General features: G+C 43.2%; 13 non-coding genes and 9 pseudogenes across 13 annotated transcripts; all 22 read left to right on the forward strand.

Moving 5' to 3' along the window:
- The first annotated feature begins 7983 nt into the window (after positions 1-7983).
- Positions 7984-8102, forward strand: LOC145150960 (5S ribosomal RNA). Its single transcript, XR_013731763.1, has one exon. It is a non-coding gene; the product is annotated as a 5S ribosomal RNA (ribosomal RNA).
- A 231-nt stretch (positions 8103-8333) lies between these two features.
- On the forward strand, positions 8334-8452 carry LOC145151284 (5S ribosomal RNA). The gene has a single exon (XR_013732040.1). It is a non-coding gene; the product is annotated as a 5S ribosomal RNA (ribosomal RNA).
- A 227-nt stretch (positions 8453-8679) lies between these two features.
- Positions 8680-8798, forward strand: LOC145151313 (5S ribosomal RNA; annotated as a pseudogene).
- A 228-nt stretch (positions 8799-9026) lies between these two features.
- LOC145151130 (5S ribosomal RNA) lies at positions 9027-9145 on the forward strand. Its single transcript, XR_013731919.1, has one exon. It is a non-coding gene; the product is annotated as a 5S ribosomal RNA (ribosomal RNA).
- Positions 9146-9364: 219 nt separating this feature from the next.
- Positions 9365-9483, forward strand: LOC145148606 (5S ribosomal RNA). The gene has a single exon (XR_013729484.1). It is a non-coding gene; the product is annotated as a 5S ribosomal RNA (ribosomal RNA).
- Positions 9484-9716: 233 nt separating this feature from the next.
- LOC145151440 (5S ribosomal RNA) lies at positions 9717-9832 on the forward strand (annotated as a pseudogene).
- A 218-nt stretch (positions 9833-10050) lies between these two features.
- Positions 10051-10169, forward strand: LOC145149706 (5S ribosomal RNA). The gene has a single exon (XR_013730558.1). It is a non-coding gene; the product is annotated as a 5S ribosomal RNA (ribosomal RNA).
- A 228-nt stretch (positions 10170-10397) lies between these two features.
- On the forward strand, positions 10398-10516 carry LOC145150920 (5S ribosomal RNA). Its single transcript, XR_013731726.1, has one exon. It is a non-coding gene; the product is annotated as a 5S ribosomal RNA (ribosomal RNA).
- Positions 10517-10741: 225 nt separating this feature from the next.
- LOC145150627 (5S ribosomal RNA) lies at positions 10742-10860 on the forward strand. Its single transcript, XR_013731438.1, has one exon. It is a non-coding gene; the product is annotated as a 5S ribosomal RNA (ribosomal RNA).
- Positions 10861-11087: 227 nt separating this feature from the next.
- LOC145150465 (5S ribosomal RNA) lies at positions 11088-11206 on the forward strand. The gene has a single exon (XR_013731289.1). It is a non-coding gene; the product is annotated as a 5S ribosomal RNA (ribosomal RNA).
- A 227-nt stretch (positions 11207-11433) lies between these two features.
- Positions 11434-11552, forward strand: LOC145151387 (5S ribosomal RNA; annotated as a pseudogene).
- Positions 11553-11780: 228 nt separating this feature from the next.
- On the forward strand, positions 11781-11898 carry LOC145151302 (5S ribosomal RNA; annotated as a pseudogene).
- Positions 11899-12116: 218 nt separating this feature from the next.
- On the forward strand, positions 12117-12237 carry LOC145151499 (5S ribosomal RNA; annotated as a pseudogene).
- A 226-nt stretch (positions 12238-12463) lies between these two features.
- On the forward strand, positions 12464-12582 carry LOC145151199 (5S ribosomal RNA). Its single transcript, XR_013731967.1, has one exon. It is a non-coding gene; the product is annotated as a 5S ribosomal RNA (ribosomal RNA).
- Positions 12583-12808: 226 nt separating this feature from the next.
- On the forward strand, positions 12809-12927 carry LOC145151465 (5S ribosomal RNA; annotated as a pseudogene).
- Positions 12928-13158: 231 nt separating this feature from the next.
- Positions 13159-13277, forward strand: LOC145151307 (5S ribosomal RNA; annotated as a pseudogene).
- A 217-nt stretch (positions 13278-13494) lies between these two features.
- Positions 13495-13613, forward strand: LOC145151331 (5S ribosomal RNA; annotated as a pseudogene).
- Positions 13614-13831: 218 nt separating this feature from the next.
- LOC145149867 (5S ribosomal RNA) lies at positions 13832-13950 on the forward strand. Its single transcript, XR_013730707.1, has one exon. It is a non-coding gene; the product is annotated as a 5S ribosomal RNA (ribosomal RNA).
- A 234-nt stretch (positions 13951-14184) lies between these two features.
- LOC145150262 (5S ribosomal RNA) lies at positions 14185-14303 on the forward strand. Its single transcript, XR_013731081.1, has one exon. It is a non-coding gene; the product is annotated as a 5S ribosomal RNA (ribosomal RNA).
- Positions 14304-14537: 234 nt separating this feature from the next.
- LOC145151020 (5S ribosomal RNA) lies at positions 14538-14656 on the forward strand. Its single transcript, XR_013731818.1, has one exon. It is a non-coding gene; the product is annotated as a 5S ribosomal RNA (ribosomal RNA).
- A 225-nt stretch (positions 14657-14881) lies between these two features.
- On the forward strand, positions 14882-14999 carry LOC145151439 (5S ribosomal RNA; annotated as a pseudogene).
- Positions 15000-15234: 235 nt separating this feature from the next.
- Positions 15235-15353, forward strand: LOC145151096 (5S ribosomal RNA). Its single transcript, XR_013731888.1, has one exon. It is a non-coding gene; the product is annotated as a 5S ribosomal RNA (ribosomal RNA).
- The last annotated feature ends 717 nt before the right edge of the window (positions 15354-16070 follow it).

Consider the following 16070-nt stretch of genomic DNA (forward strand, 5'->3'; position numbering starts at 1 on the left):
TATAGATAGTGTCTCCATATCTTTAGGGCGAACACGACCGCTCCTAGCTCGAGGTCGTGCGTGGTATAGTTGACTTCGTGTGTCTTCAGCTGTCTTGAGGCATAGGCGATGACCTTGCCTCGTTGCATCAGAACACAGCCGAGCCCCTGATTGGATGCATCGCAATAGACTACGAAGTCTTCTGTCCCTTCGGGGAGGGACAGTATCGGTGCGGTGCACAAGGCTCGCTTCAGGGTTCGGAATGCCTTCTCTTGTTTTTCTTCCCAGTCAAAGGTCACGCCTTTCTGGGTCAATGCCGTAAGAGGCTTCGCGATCCGAGAGAAATTCTGAATGAATCTTCGGTAGTAGCCAGCGAGGCCTAGAAATTGGCGAATTTCTGTAGGCGTCTTCGGTGCTGACCAGTTCTCAATAGCTTTAATCTTGGATGGGTCCACGTGGATTCCTTCTTTGCTAACCACGTGTCCTAAGAATTCGACTCTTCGGATCCAAAATTCGCACTTTGAGAACTTTGCGTAAAGCTTCTCCGATCGTAGAGTTTCCAGGACCTGTCGCAGATGATCGCTATGCTTTTCCTCACTTCTAGAGTAGATAAGTATATCATCAATGAAGACGATGACGAACTGATCCAAGTAAGGACGGCATACTCTATTCATCAAGTCCATGAAGACTGCGGGCGTATTGGTCAGTCCGAACGGCATCACTACGAACTCGTAGTGCCCGTAACGAGTCCGGAAGGCTGTTTTCGGAACATCCTCCTCGAGTACTCGCAACTGGTGATACCCGGACCTTAGATCAATTTTGGAAAAGTAACTCGCCCCTTGCAGTTGATCAAATAAATCGTCTATACGAGGAAGGGGATAACGGTTCTTGATTGTCAGCTTGTTGAGTTCTCTGTAGTCGATGCACATGCGAAACGATCCGTCTTTCTTCTTTACGAACAAGACTGGTGCTCCCCAGGGTGAGAAGCTTGGTCTTATAAAGCCCTTGTTGAGCAGTTCGTTAAGTTGGCCGGATACTTCTTGCATTTCAGCAGGCGCTAGACGATAGGGCGCCTTTGCTACGGGGGTTGCTCCTGGGATTAAATCGATTCTGAACTCGACTTGACGTTTGGGAGGTAAACCTGGAAGTTCCTCTGGAAAGATGTCAGGGAAGTCACACACGACGGGGAAATCTTTGAGTTCTTTCGTTTTCCGGCTCGTGTCGACAACGTGTGCAAGGAATGTGCGATATTCCTTGCGCAAGTATTTCTGGGCTTGAATGCTCGAGATGATGCGAAGGCTCGTACTGGGTTTGTCTCCGTAGATCATCAATGTTTCATTGTTGGGCAGATTCAGACGGATGGCTTTGTCGAAACACAGGATGTCGGTATGATGGAGACTCAACCAGTCCATGCCTATGATGACATCAAAGCTCTTGATCGCTACTGGTATGAGATCGATAGGAAATGAATGATTATCTAGCGTGAGGGTACAACCTATGTAGATTTCGTTAGAACTTTCCGTCTTGCCGTTAGCCATTTCTACGACGAAGGTTTCTTTCAGTGATTGCGGTGATTGTTTGAGTAAGTGTTTAAAGTTTTGGTTTACGAAACTTCTTTCTGCCCCACTATCGAATAGAATACAAGCATAAGAGTTATCAAGAAGGAACGTACCCGAGACAACGGTGGGGTCTGCTACAGCCTCATTATGGCCAATAGCAAGTAGTCTACCTGCTCCTCCCGCGTTGCCAGTCTTTGGACAATTTCTTTTGAAATGTCCAACTTCGCCACAGCCATAGCAGGCCTGGCTCGCTCCCGAACTGGGAATTTAGGAAATAGGTTTGGGAGGTGCTCTGCAGAACCGGATGGTGTGGCCCTTCCGGTCGCAATTGGCGCAGTGCATTTCACGGCATGGGCCGTTATGATGGAAGGCGCACTTATCGCACTTGGGTAGATTCCCCGCATATGTTTTGGCGGGTACAGGGGCACTAGGAGTAGTGGCAGCATGGACAGCCACTATTTGCTGGTTACTGGAAGAGGATTTGACTGATTTACCCTTCTTTCGATCTCCCCGCTTTCTCTTGTTGTCGGAGGCGTGAGTTGGAGCAGTAGTGATGGTTGTGGTTGTAGATGGAGCACGGGGAACTTCATGATCGATGAGCATTTGGGCCAACTCCTTGGCACTTTCGAAGGTCGTTGGTCTTGATGATAGAACGTTCCCACGATACGGAGGCACTAGGCCCCCGATGTATCGCTCAATCTTCTTAGCTTCCGAGGGGATCATGTTAGGGCATAGGGCTACCAGCTCGCAGTACCGGGTGGTGTAAGCTACTATATCGGAACCCTGCATTTTGAGATTCCAGAGTTCCTCCTCCAATTTCTGAATTTCTCCCTTTGGGCAGTACTCTGTCATCATTAGGTCTTTCAGTGTATCCCAATCCATGGCGTTAGCTGCTACCAGGGAGGGGGCTTTGACATGGCCATTCCACCATGTTAGGGCCCTTTGGGTAAGGGTACAAGTATAAAACTTTATCTTGCTCCCTTCGGGGCAGGAGCACATTTCGAATACTGCCTCGGCTCTTTCGAACCATTGGGTTAGGGCAAGGATTCCCCCAGTCCCGTTGAAGTAGGTAGGCTTGCAACTGATGAAATCTTTGTAGGTGCATTCCCGAGCACGGGGTTGGGTTTCACCCTGGCTAGAGTTAGTGCCCAGTCCACCTCCACTGGCACCACCAGAATTGACTTGCGCCAGAGCGGCGGTCACGGCTGCAGTCACGGCTGTTTGGAACAACACCGGGTCGAACTGCGGAGGAACCGTCGGTGTAGGTGGTGGTGGGGCTTGAGTTGCAGGAGTTCTCCTGGTTGGACGCTTGCGAGGCGGCATCCTGTATTGAAAGGTTACGAAAACGATGACAATAGTAAGAATCGATTTGTAAACATGATAAGAGTGTTTCTTGGACTAACTTTCTATAGTCTAACAAACAAAGGGAAATGTACTGCTAGGTTAGGGACACCCAAAAGTACAACTTCCCCATCGATTAGATACTGCCAATATTACTGGTATTACTGACGTATAATGAGTTCGGGAAAGGGAATGACCTAGCAGGAGGTCTTACATCAAACCATTAAGGAAAATGTTGGCAGTTTAGTAGTCTAGTTAGAGTACTTCCAAAGTTAGGAATGTTTACAGGCATGTACTCTATTGACTATAGAAAAGAAAGCTATTCCTTAATCAAAAGGGAAGGATGAGTTGGCATCTTTTACTGGCGACGGGGATCCTTTGGGGCAAACCCTAAGATCAGCCAGTTGGTGCACAACTCCCTGAAGATGTCGCTCGTGCGTCCTCTGACGTGCTCGGAGTTTCATGACTTCCGCTCGGGATGCGGTTATGCCATTTACGCGAGAGTGGGGAAAGGAAATTTGATAGGCGCGCTAATCTAGGATACTTATAAGATGATCGTTATTAGTCGACCCAATATTTGCATAGTGCATACCAATTACATGTAATCGAAGCAGAATAGACCTTCGAATAAGTGACCCTAACTCCAAGCCCACAATCAAACAAGAACAGGAAATGAAGCAAAGGTCACAGATTCTAAGTCTATAACGCCTTAGTCGCATGTAACCGTGATGTATCCACTTAGCAACTATTGCCCTACTAGTAACGACCCTTTTAGTTCTCACATATGTTGTAACTAGAATGCAGAATACTCCTATAGTATTCTTGTTCTGATGTTCTTGTAGTAGTATTGGTAAGTTTTAGACTTGTTGCAACACCACAACCATTCTTAGGCACATGCTAGCCACTCCTAGGAAAATGTAGTTGATCAGGCTACATCCGCCTAGTTTTGGCCATATGTCTCTAAGCCTAACTGTGATGTTCAACAATCTTAATACTTTTGTTCTGTTCTAGTATGATACTGACCCTTTGTATGAATGAATGTACATATATACTTAGTTAAATATTTTATTATTTAAAAGTATATATTCTTGTTCAGAGTGTTTTAGTCCCGATGTGTTTATAGTTTGTATATCTTTTATGGGTTGATATACTTGATTCACTATAAACAGTGCTCTGATACCAATCTGTCACACCCCAAAACCGAGAACGGCGGAATACGTTCTGGGGTGGAGGACGTCATGTACAGTATCATAACAAAGCATAATAGTAAAGACAAGCAACAACATCCATTGCATTAAGATAATAATTGTAATACAAACGTGTTCGGTACAAATGTTAGACACCAAAAATACAATCAAAATAAGTGGAGTCTTATGTGTGCTCCGTCTTCTCAAAAGCTGCATCCGTACCTGTCTACTGATGACCTGAGGATACAAGTTATTTTGAAAATGTTTATCAGCATAAAGCTGGTGAGTTCATAAGTATTTAGTGTCATTTCCTGTATAAAAATATTCACATTTATACATTGTAAAAGAAAATTTCGGTGTTTGAAAATAGTATGAACCCTAGAAAACCCTATGTTTTCCAGAAAAGTAGTCTGTTCCAAGACCCGATGGTTTGTTTGTTCCTTCGAAAATGTACAAGTCTTCTAGTAGTTAATAGTATGAAAATATAGTTTTCTGACTTTATTCATGTATAGTACTGAGAAAAATGTTTTACCCCAACAGTATCACTGTCGGCCGTATGTAATGAAATGCAGGCTCCAGGTAGTATTAAATGTACAATACTCCTCAGGGAGCCTGTTGCCTTTAATTTTTAAAGTATTAATTAAAGGTTTGAATGTGAACTCGTACGTAACCATGCTGATTGACGATCGAATCCCTTTGACCCTCCGAGTCATATGTAGATGTGACATTTTGTCACCCCTGGGCCTAGACGGCTCGGACTGTAGCTAGCAGTCGGGATGTGGGAGTGTCTGTCCCGTATAGATCTATACATATAATGCCCGCTCTCCCTCCAGGAGACTCTGGTTACGCGGTGATAGCACAAAGATGTGTCGTATCGAGAAATAGTATGTCACATTCTATTTTAGTAAGTTCTCTTGTATAGTATGTAGTGTTCTCTTTGTATAGTACATAATGTTCTCCTTGTATAGTATATAGTGTTCTCTTGTATAGTATATAGTGTTCTCTTGTATAGTACATAGCATATATTGACTCACAACTGAACTGACTCTAGTAGTTGTCATGGCAATAGTAGCATTGAGTAGTATCCCTTAACTATACCTATTATAGTTAAGATATGAAGACTTTTATATCTGACACAAATGTATAAGATATATAACTAAGAATTCAACGAGAGTCGGACTAATAACAAAATACCCTAAGCCCACAATCAAACAAGAACAGGAAATAAGGTGAGCTATTAGTCCTAAATCCTTCAAGTCTTACTTATATAAATATATTGGTGTAGATACCTATTATAGTTAAATAGTGTTGTTGGTTGCGTGTCTTTGATACCCAAAGGCATTGAAATGATATGAAAACTTTTATATCTGACACAAATATATAAGATATATAACTAAGAATTCAACGAGAGTCGGACTAATAACAAAATACCCTAAGCCCACAATCAAACAAGAACAGGAAGTAAGGTGAGTTATTAGTCCTAAGTCCTTCAAGTCTTACTTATATAAATATATTGGTGTAGATATGGTTTGAGAATAAAAATTAGTTTAAACGAATTTTGAAAAATAGTTTTATAGTGATTTAACACGAAAATGAATTTGGTAAGCATTTGAAAACAGTTTAATTGGCAATATAGTTGAAAACATAGAAAATCCCTTTTTGATGGTAAAAACAGTTAATAGTGTAGAAAATCCTTTTGGTTGCAAGTTATAATTCACATGTGATTGTTACTATAACTTAGTTGGTTCAACTTGTATTCCCCCCCCATAAAACAGTTAGAAACATTAAAAAGGTTCATTTTGGGGTATGAACTCACCTGTAGTGAGTGAAGTGGATGGAAACGCCGAGTAAGATGCTAGGTGTCAAGTGAGGACTTGAACACACACACGGATCCTATGTAACATGTAGTGATGTATAAAGTATCTAATTAGTTGTGTAATCACTAATTAAGTGAGTAAAGGTACTTTAATGTATGCAAACACTTTGTTTTAAGTGTTAGGAGTGCTAAAGGTGGCATCTAAGGAGTGTATGGCCTCACTATGGAGTTTACACTTCACTTGGCCACACTTAGGTGTGTTTACGGTTGGGAGACCATTTCCCCCATGAGTTTACGGCCGTAAACTCATGGAAATGGTGAGTTTGTGTGTCTAAAGGTCTCATGCATCACAAGGAAGGTTCCTAGGATCATTTCGAGGGCTTTGGAAGTGATTAGGGTTCGATTGGGTACTCCCTTGGAGTTTACGGTCCTTGGACCACTCCTTGGGAGTTTACGGTCATAAACTCTAGGAGTTTACGGTCGTAAACTCTTGGGTTTACAGCCGTAAACCCTTGACCACTTCAACCATTTCATGTTTCAAGGTCCTAAGCTCATTTACACTAGTTTCTAGTTCATCAAACAAGCTAAGGAAGGGTTTAGGGGCATCGTAATACCATTTGAGGTGTTTACGGTTTTTGGGTTTACGGTTCTTGGATGTTCCAGAACCGTAAACTCAAGTTTATGGCAAAAAAGTCACGATCTTGGGTTCCTTAGTCCATGCATGCAAGTATCTAAGCTATATCTAAGCATTAGAGAAGGTTTGGAAGTGTTTTTGGGGCTTCTAAACCCGTTTATAGGAGTTTACGGTTTTGGGAGGCTCCCCAAACCGTAAACGCATGCATTTTGGGGGTTCTTGGACGATCCAACTCGAAATAACATGAATACCAAGCTAGAAAATCAAGTTAGGAAGATTACCTTAGATTTTTGAGGCTTGAAGGTGGTGTTCTTGAGCCAAACCCGATTTTTAGAGAGAGAAAGTAGAGAGAGAAAGCTCCAAGGTGGGAAAAGGCTCTAAAGGTGGGCACTCCTCCTTTATATATGGCTGCCTAGTGGGGACCCACCATACACAGCCGTTTAAACGGGGCTAAATATTTTTACCGGGTAAACTAACCGTAACCCGACTTAGATGTTTTTATCCCGTCATTATATATTATTTATTTTAAATAACTCAAAATGAATTATTTTAATAAATAAAAGTTAACGGAAAATTTTTAATAGAACTAACTTTTATTAACGGAAACGGGTTACAGTGACGGAGTAAATTTCGGGTTGTCACATCATCCCCCCGTTAGAGGGAATTTCGTCCCGAAATTCAGAATTCAAGTAGTTACGTTATTACAACACAACTAAGCAAAGAGATGAGGATAGTTAAGTTTCATTTGATCCTCGCGCTCCCAAGTGAACTCTGGTCCTTGCTTGGCGTTCCAACGAACCTTCACAATCAGGATGCGGCTTTGCTTCGTTCATTTGACCTCTCGGTCCATGATCTCCACAGGTTCTTCCACGAAGTTGAGGCTCTCATTGATCTCGATTTCATCGAGTGGAATTATGAGAGTCTCTTCGGATAGGCACTTTTTCAAGTTCGAAACGTGGAAGGTAGGATGCACATTACTAAGTTCACGGGGTAGATTGAGTTTGTACGAACTCAGATTTGGGCGTTCTTTTTATGCACGCTCTCGGTTTAACGAACTCTACGACTTTTGTTTAGATCACTAAGTCTAAATATCGCTTTATCGTAAATTCACTATTTACGTCACGCAGTGTCGTGCCAGTTCTGTCGCGAAACTTCGACATGTCATAACTTCTTCGTTATAACTCGGATTTTGGCATTCTTTATATTTTCGGAAACCTTGCCACAACCCCTACGTCTTCATGTATCGATATCGGTTTTATCTAACATTTTATTTTTACGCTTATTTTTACTCTTAATTCATTTAAGCCACACAATTAAGCATAAAACAAATAATACATTCTTATTATTTCAAAATGAGTTACAAAGGTTAACATAGACTATTACATCAACATTAATGCCTAGCCCAGAAACACGGGCGTTACACTTCATCGTTTAAGACATAAAAGCAATAAGCAAGAATATTATTTCGGGTGCGATCATACCAGCACTAATGCACCGGATCCTATCAGAACTCCGCAGTTAAGCGTGCTTGGGCAAAAGTAGTTCTAGGATGGCTGACCCCTTGGGAAATCCTCGTGTTGCACCCCTCCTTTTTCGTTGCCCGTTTGCGTTTTTTTTAGATTTTACGTTCGGTTTTTTTTTTGTTTTTTTTCTTTCTTGCTATTTCTATGCTCGGGTTGCCTCCGGTTGATGGTTGATGGTTTTCGTATTTTAGGAACGGAGCCGATCGGTCACGTGGGTCCCAAGCCTCGCTTACGAAAACAAAGGAGGTTCTGCGTCTTTTAAGACATAAAAGCAATAAGCATGGATAGTATTTCCGGTGCGATCATACCAGCACTAATGCACCGGATCCCATCAGAACTATGTAGTTAAGCGAGTTTGGGCGAGAGTAGTACTAGGATGGGTGACCCCCTAGGAAGTCCTCATGTTGCACCCCCTTTTCGTTGCCCGTTTGCGTTTTTTTAGATTTTACGTGCGGTTTTTTTTTTGTTTTTTTTCTTTCTTGCTATTTCTATGCGCGGTTGGCCTCCGGTTCATGGTTGATGGTTTTCGTATTTTTGGAACGGAGCCGATCGGTCACGTGGGTCCCACGCCTCGTGTACGAAAACAAAGGAAGTTCTACGTCTTTTAAGACATAAAAGCAATAAGCATGGATATTATTTCGGGTGCGATCAAACCAGCACTAATGCATCAGATCCTATCAGAACTCCGCAGTTAAACGTGCTTGGGCAAGAGTAGTACTAGGATGGCTGACCCCTTGGGAAATCCTCGTGTTACATCCCCCTTTTTCGTTGCCCGTTTGCGTGTTTTTTTAGATTTTACGTTCGGTTTTTTTGTTTTTTTTCTTTCTTGCTATTTCTATGCTCGGGTGGCCTCCGGTTCATAGTTGATAGTTTTCATATTTTTGGAACGGAGCCGATCGGTCACGTGGGTCCCACGCCTCGCTTACGAAAACAAAGGAGATTCTGCGTCTTTTGAAACATAAAAGCAATAAGCATAGATAGTTTTTTGGGTGCGATCATACCAGCACTAATGCATTGGATCCCATCAGAACTTCGCAGTTAAGCGTGCTTGGTCGATAGTAGTACTTGGATGGGTGACCCCCTCGGAAGTCCTCGTGTTGCATCCCCCCCTTTTCGTTGCCCGTTTGCGTTTTTTTAGATTTTACATGCGGTTTTTATTCTTTCTTGCTATTTCTATGATCGGGTGGCCTACGGTTCATGGTTGATGGTTTTCGTATTTTTGGAACAGAGGCGATCGGTCACGTCGGTCCCACGCCTCGCGTACAGAAACAAAGGAGGTTCTGCGTCTTTTAAGACATACAATCAATAAGCATTGATAGTATTTTGGGTGCGATCATACCAGCACTAATGCACCGGGACCCATCAGAACTCCGTAGTTATGCGTGCTTGGGCGAGAGTAGTACTAGGATGGGTGACCCCCTGGGAAGTCCTCGTGTTGCACCCCCCCCCCCTTTTTCGTTGCCCGTTTGCGTTTTTTTACATTTTACGTGCGGTTTTTTTTGTTTTTTTTTCTTTCTTTCTATTTCTATGCTCGCGTGTCCTCCGGTTCAAGGTTGATGGTTTTCGTATTTTTGTAACGGAGCCGATCGGTCACGTGGGTCCCACGCCTCGTGTACGAAAACAAAGGAGGTTTTGCGTCTTTTAAGACATAAAAGCAATAAGCATGGGTATTATTTCGGGTGCGATCATACCAGTACTAATGCAACGGATCCTATCAGAACTCCGCAGTTAAGCGTGCTTGGGCAATAGTACTAGGATGGCTGACCCCTTGGGAAATCCTCGTCTTGCACCCCCCTTTTTCGTTGCCCGTTTGCATTTTGTTAGATTTGACGTGCGGTTTTTTTTCTTTCTTGCTATTTCTATGCTCGGGTGGCCTCCGGTTCATGGTTGATGGTTTTCGTATTTTTGGAACGGAGCCGATCGGTCACATCGGTCCCACGCCTCGCGTATGGAAACAAAGGAGGTTCTGCGTCTTTTAAGACATAAAAACAATAAGCATTGATAGTATTTTGGGTGTGATCATACCAGCACTAATGCACCGGGACCCATCAGAACTCCGCAGTTATGTGTGCTTGGGCGAGAGTAGTACTAGGATGGGTGACCCCCTGGGAAGTCCTCGTGTTGCACCCCTCCCCCTTTTCGTTGCCCGTTTGCGTTTTTTTACATTTTACGTGCGGTTTTTTTTGTTTTTTTCTTTCTTTCTATTTCTATGCGCGTGTGGCCTCCGGTTCATGGTTGATGGTTTTCGTATTTTTGGAACGGAGCCGATCGGTCACATGGGTCCCACACCTCGTGTACAAAAACAAGGAGGTTCTGCGTCTTTTAAGACATAAAAGCAATAAGCATGGATATTATTTCGGGTGCGATCATACCAGCACTAATGCACCAGATTCTATCAAAACTCCGCAGTTAAGCGTGCTTGGGCAAGAGTAGTACTTAGATGGCTGACCCCTTGGGAAATCCTCGTGTTGCACCCCCATTTTTCGTTGCCCATTTACGTTTTTTTTAGATTTTACGTGCGTTTTTTTTTTGTTTTTCTTTCTTGCTATTTATATGCTCGGGTGGCCTCCGGTTCTGGTTGATGGCTTTCGTATTTTTGGAACGGAGCCGATCGGTCACGTGGGTACCACATCTCACGTACGAAAACAAAGGAGGTTCGGCGTCTTTTAAGACATAAAAGCAATAAGCATTGATATTATTTCGGGTGCGATCATACCAGCACGAATGCATCGGATCCTATCAGAACTCCGCAGTTAAGCGTGCTTGGGCAAGAGTAGTACTAGGATGGCTGACCCCTTGGGAAGTCCTCATGTTGCACCCCCCTTTTTCGTTGCCCGTTTGTATTTTTTTAGATTTTACATTCGGTTTTTTTTGCTTTTTTTCTTTCTTGCTATTTCTATGCTCGGGTGGCCTCCGGTTCATGGTTGATGGTTTTCGTAGTTTTGGAACGGAGCCGATCGGTCACATGGGTCCCACGCATTGCTTACGAAAACAAAGGAGGTTTTGCGTCTTTTAAGACATAAAAGCAATAAGCATGGATAGTATTTCCGGTGCGATCATACCAGCACTAATGCACCGGATCCCATCGGAACTCTGTAGTTAAGTGTGCTTGGGCGAGAGTAGTACTAGGATGGGTGACCCCCTGGAAAGTCCTCGTGTTGCACACCCTTTTTCGTTGCCCGTTTGCGTTTTTTTAGATTTTACGTGCGTTTTTTTTTTGTTTTTTTTCTTTCTTGCTATTTCTATGCTCGGGTGGCCTCCGGTTCATGGTTGATGGTTTTCGTATTTTTTGAACGGAGTCGATCGGTCACGTGGGTCCCACGCCTCGCGTACGAAAACAAAGGAGGTTCTGCGTCTTTTAAGACATAAAACCAATAAGCATAGATGGTAATTCAGGTGCGACCATACCAACACTAATGCACCGGATCCCATCGAAACTTCGCAGTTAAGCGTGCTTGGGCAAGAGTAGTACTAGGATGGGAGACACCCTGGAAAGTCCTCGTGTTGCACCCCCCCTTTTTCGTTGCCCGTTTGCGTTTTTTTAGACTTTACGTGCGGTTTTTTTGTTTTTTTTTTCTTTTTTGATATTTCTATGCTCGGGTGGCCTCCGGTTCATGGTAGATGGTTTCGTATTTTTGCAACGGAGCCGATCGGTCAAGTGGGTCCCACGCCTCGCGTACGAAAACAAAGGAGGTTCTCCGTCTTTTAAGACAAAAAAGCAATAAGAATGGATAGTATTTCGGGTACGATCATACCAGCACTAATGCACCGGATCCCATCAAACTCCGTAGTTAAGCGTGCTTGGGCGAGAGTTCTACTAGGATGGGTGACCCCTTGGGAAGTCCTCATGTTGCACCCCCTGTTTCGTTGCCTGTTTGCGTTTTTTTTAGATTTTACGTGCGTTCTTTTTTCTTTCTTGCTATTTCTATGCGCGGTTGTCCTCCGGTTCATGGTTGATGGCTTTCGTATTTTGGGAACGGAGCCGATCGGTCACGTGGGTCCCACGCCTCGCGTACAAAAATAAAGGAAGTTCTGCGTCTTTTAAGACATAAAAGCAATAAGCATGGATATTATTTCGGGTGCCATCATACCAGCAGCACTAATGCATCAGATCCTATCAAAACTATGTAGTTAAGCGTGCCTGGGCAAAAGTAGTACTAGGAGGGGTGACCCCTGGGAAGTCCTCGTGTTGCACCCCCTTTTTCGTTGCCCGTTTGCGTTTTTTAGATTTTACGTTTGGTTTTTTTGTTTTTTTCTTCTTTCTAGCTTTTTCTATGCTCGGGTGGCCTCCGGTTCAGTGCTGATGGTTTTTGTATTTTTGGAACGGAGCCGATCGGTCACGTGAGTCCCAAGTCTCGCTTACGAAAACAAAGGAGGTTCTACATCTTTTAAGACATAAAAGCAATAAGCAAGGATAATATTATCGGTGCGATCATACCAGCACTAATGCACCGGATCCCATCAGAACTATGTAGTTAAGCGTGCTTGGGCGAGACTAGTACTAGGATGGGTGACGCCCTGGAAAGTCCTCGTGTTGCACCCCATTTTTTGTTGCCCGTTTGCGTTTTTTTAGATTTTACGTGCGGTTTTTTTGTTTTTTTATCTTTCTTGCTATTTCTATGCGCGGCTGGCCTCCGGTTCATGGTTGATGGTTTTCGTATTTTTGGAACGGAGCCGATCGGTCATGTGGGTCCCACGCCTCATGTACGAAAACAAAGGAGGTTCTGCGTCTTTTAACACATAAAAGCAATAAGCATGGATATTATGTCGGGTGCGATCATACCAGCACTAATGCAACGGATCCTATCAGAACCCCGCAGTTAAGCGTGTTTGGGCAGGAGTAGTACTAGGATGGCTGAACCCTTGGGAAATCATCGTGTTACACCCCCCCCCTTTTTCGTTGCCCGTTTGCGTTTTTTTTAGATTTTACGTTCGGATTTTTTGTTTTTTTTTTCTTTCTTGCTATTTATATGCTCGGGTGGCCTCCGGTTCATAGTTGATGGTTTCGTATTTTTGGAACGGAGCCGATCGGTCACGTGGGTCCCACACCTCGGTTACGAAAACAAAGGAGATTATGAGTCTTTTAAAACATAAAAGCAATAGGCATAGATAATATTTTGGGTGCGATCATACCAACACTAATGCACCGGATCCCACCAGAACTTCGCAGTTAAGCGTACTTGGGCGAGAGTTGTACTAGGATGGGTGACCCTTTCGGAAGTCCTCATGTTGCACCCCCTGTTTCATTGCCTGTTTGCGTTTTTTTAGATTTTACGTGCGCTTTTTTTTCTTTCTTGCTATTTGTATGCTCGGGTGGCCTACGGTTCATGGTTGATGGTTTTCGTATTTTTGGAACGGAGTCGATCGGTCATGTGGGTCCCACGCATCGCATACGAAAACAAATGAGGTTTTGCGTCTTTTAAGACATAAAAGCAATAAGCATGGATAGTATTTCAGGTGCGATCATACTAGCACAAATGCAGCGGATCCCATCAGAACTCCACTGCTAAGCGTGCTTCGGCGATAGTAGTACTAGGATGGGTGACCCCCTGGGAAGTCCTCGCGTTGCACCCCCCTTTTAAGTTGCCCGTTTGCGTTTTTTTAGATTTTAAGTGCGGTTTTTTTTCTTTCTTGCTATTTTTATGTTCGGATGGCCTCCGGTTCATGGTTGATGGTTTTCGTATTTTTGGAACGGAGCCGATCGGTCACGTTCGACCCATGCCTCGCGTACGAAAACAAAGGAGGTTCTGCGTCTTTTAAGATATAAAAACAATAAGCATGGATAGTATTTTGGGTGCGATCATACCAGCACTAATGCACCGGGTTCCATCAGAACTCCGCAGTTATGCGTGCTTGGGCGAGAGTAGTACTAGGATGGGTGACCCCCTGGAAAGTCCTCGTGTTGCACCCCCCCCCCCTTTTTCGTTGCCCGTTTGCGTTTTTTTTACATTTTACATGCGGTTTTTTTTGTTTTTTTTTTCTCCTTTCTATTTCTATGCTCGCGTGGCCTCCGGTTCATGGTTGATGGTTTTTGTATTTTTGGAACGTAGCCGATCGGTCACGTGGGTCCCACGCCTCGTGTACGAAAACAAAGGAGGTTCTGCGTCTTTTAAGACATAAAAGCAATAAGCATGGATATTACTTCGGGTGCGATCATACCAGCACTAATGCAACGGATCCCATCAGAACTCCGCAGTTAAGCGTGCTTGGGCAAGAGTAGTACTAGGATGGCTGACTCCTTGGGAAATCCTCGTGTTGCACCCCCCCCCCCTTTTTCGTTGCCCGTTTGCGTTTTTTTTAGATTTTACGTTCGGTTTTTTTTGTTTTTTTTTCTTTCTTGCTATTTCTATGCTCGGGATGCCTCCGGTTCATGGTTGATGGTTTTTGTATTTTTGGAACGGAGCCGATCGGTCACGAGGGTCCCAAGCCTCGCTTACGAAAACAAAGGAGGTTCTGGGTCTTTTAAGACATAAAAGCAATAAGCATGGATAGTATTTTCGGTGCGATAATACCAGCACTAATGCACCGGATCCCATCAGAATTATGTAGTTAAGCGTGCTTGGGCGAGAGTAGTACTAGGATGGATGACCCCCTGGGAAGTCCTCGTGTTGCACCCCATTTTTCGTTGCCCGTTTGCGTTTTTTTAGATTTTACGTGCGGCTTTTTTTGTTTTTTTCTTTCTTGCTATTTCTATGCGCGGTTGGCTTCCGGTTCATGGTTGATGGTTTTCGTATTTTTGGAACGGAGCCGATCGGTCATGTGGGTCCCACGCCTCGTGTACGAAAACAAAGGAAGTTCTGCGTCTTTTAAGACATAAAAGCAATAAGCATGGATATTATTTCGGGTGCGATCATACCAGCACTAATGCAGCAGATCCTATAAGAACTCCGCAGTTAAGCGTTCTTGGGCAAGAGTGTACTAGGATGGATGACCCCTTGGGAGATCCTCGTGTTACACCCCCCCTTTTTCGTTGCCCGTTTGCGTTTTTTTTTAGATTTTACATTCGGTTTTTTTGTTTTTTTTTTTTTTCTTTCTTGCTATTTCTATGCTCGGGTGGCCTCCGGTTCATAGTTGATGGTTTTCGTATTTTTGGAACAGAGCCGATCGGTCACGTGGGTCCCACGTCTCGCTTACGAAAACAAAGGAGATTTTGCGTCTTTTAAAACATAAAAGCAATAAGCATAGATAGTATTTTGGGTGCGATCATACCAGCACTAATGCACCAGATCCCAACAGAACTCCGCAGTTAAGTGTGCTTGGTCGATAGTAGTACTAGGATGGGTGACCCCCTGGGAAGTCCTCATGTTGCACCCCCCCCTTTTTCGTTGCCCGTTTGCGTTTTTTTAGATTTTACGTGCGGTTTTTTTTCTTTCTTGCTATTTCTATGCTCGGGTGGCATCCGGTTCATGGTTGATGGTTTTCATATTTTTGGAACGGAGCCGATCGGTCACGTCGGTCCCATTCCTCGCATACGAAAACAAAGGAGGTTCTGCGTCTTTTAAGACATAAAAACAATAAGCATGGATAATATTTTGGGTGCGATTTTTGAAAGAAGTTCTATGTCATGACCTAAAGACTACTTTAAGTCAACATGATAGATTAACGTATGATCTGTTTTCTTTATTTTTAAGATCAGTTTTCTTAATTTTTGAAAGAAGTTCTTGTTTAATCATTAGGCTTCCTTGAAAACCATCTTCATTTTCAACGAAGCTTAATGTATGATCTAAAGGTTGTTCTTCATAATCTACTCTACCTTTATTTTTTAAGGATAAATCCATAACAAGACTCTGATACTAGGAATTGGTTACAGATAAATTTAAGTTAAAAGCTTATCTTTTAACTCTGTTAAATGGTTTTTATTAAAGTTAAGACCCTTTTTTAAGAGATTTTGTACACCAGGAATTGGTTGCGGATAAATTTAAGTGAAAAGCTTATCTTTTAACTCTGTTAAATGGTTTTTATTAGAGTTAAGACCCTTTTTAAGAGATTTTGTACACGAATGTGTGCAAATCTTCTACTTTTAGCATTTAT

Source organism: Lactuca virosa, chromosome 1 (genome assembly GCF_052849685.1).
Source record: "Lactuca virosa cultivar CGN04683 chromosome 1, Lactuca_virosa_CGN04683_v6, whole genome shotgun sequence".
Lineage (NCBI taxonomy): Eukaryota > Viridiplantae > Streptophyta > Magnoliopsida > Asterales > Asteraceae > Lactuca > Lactuca virosa.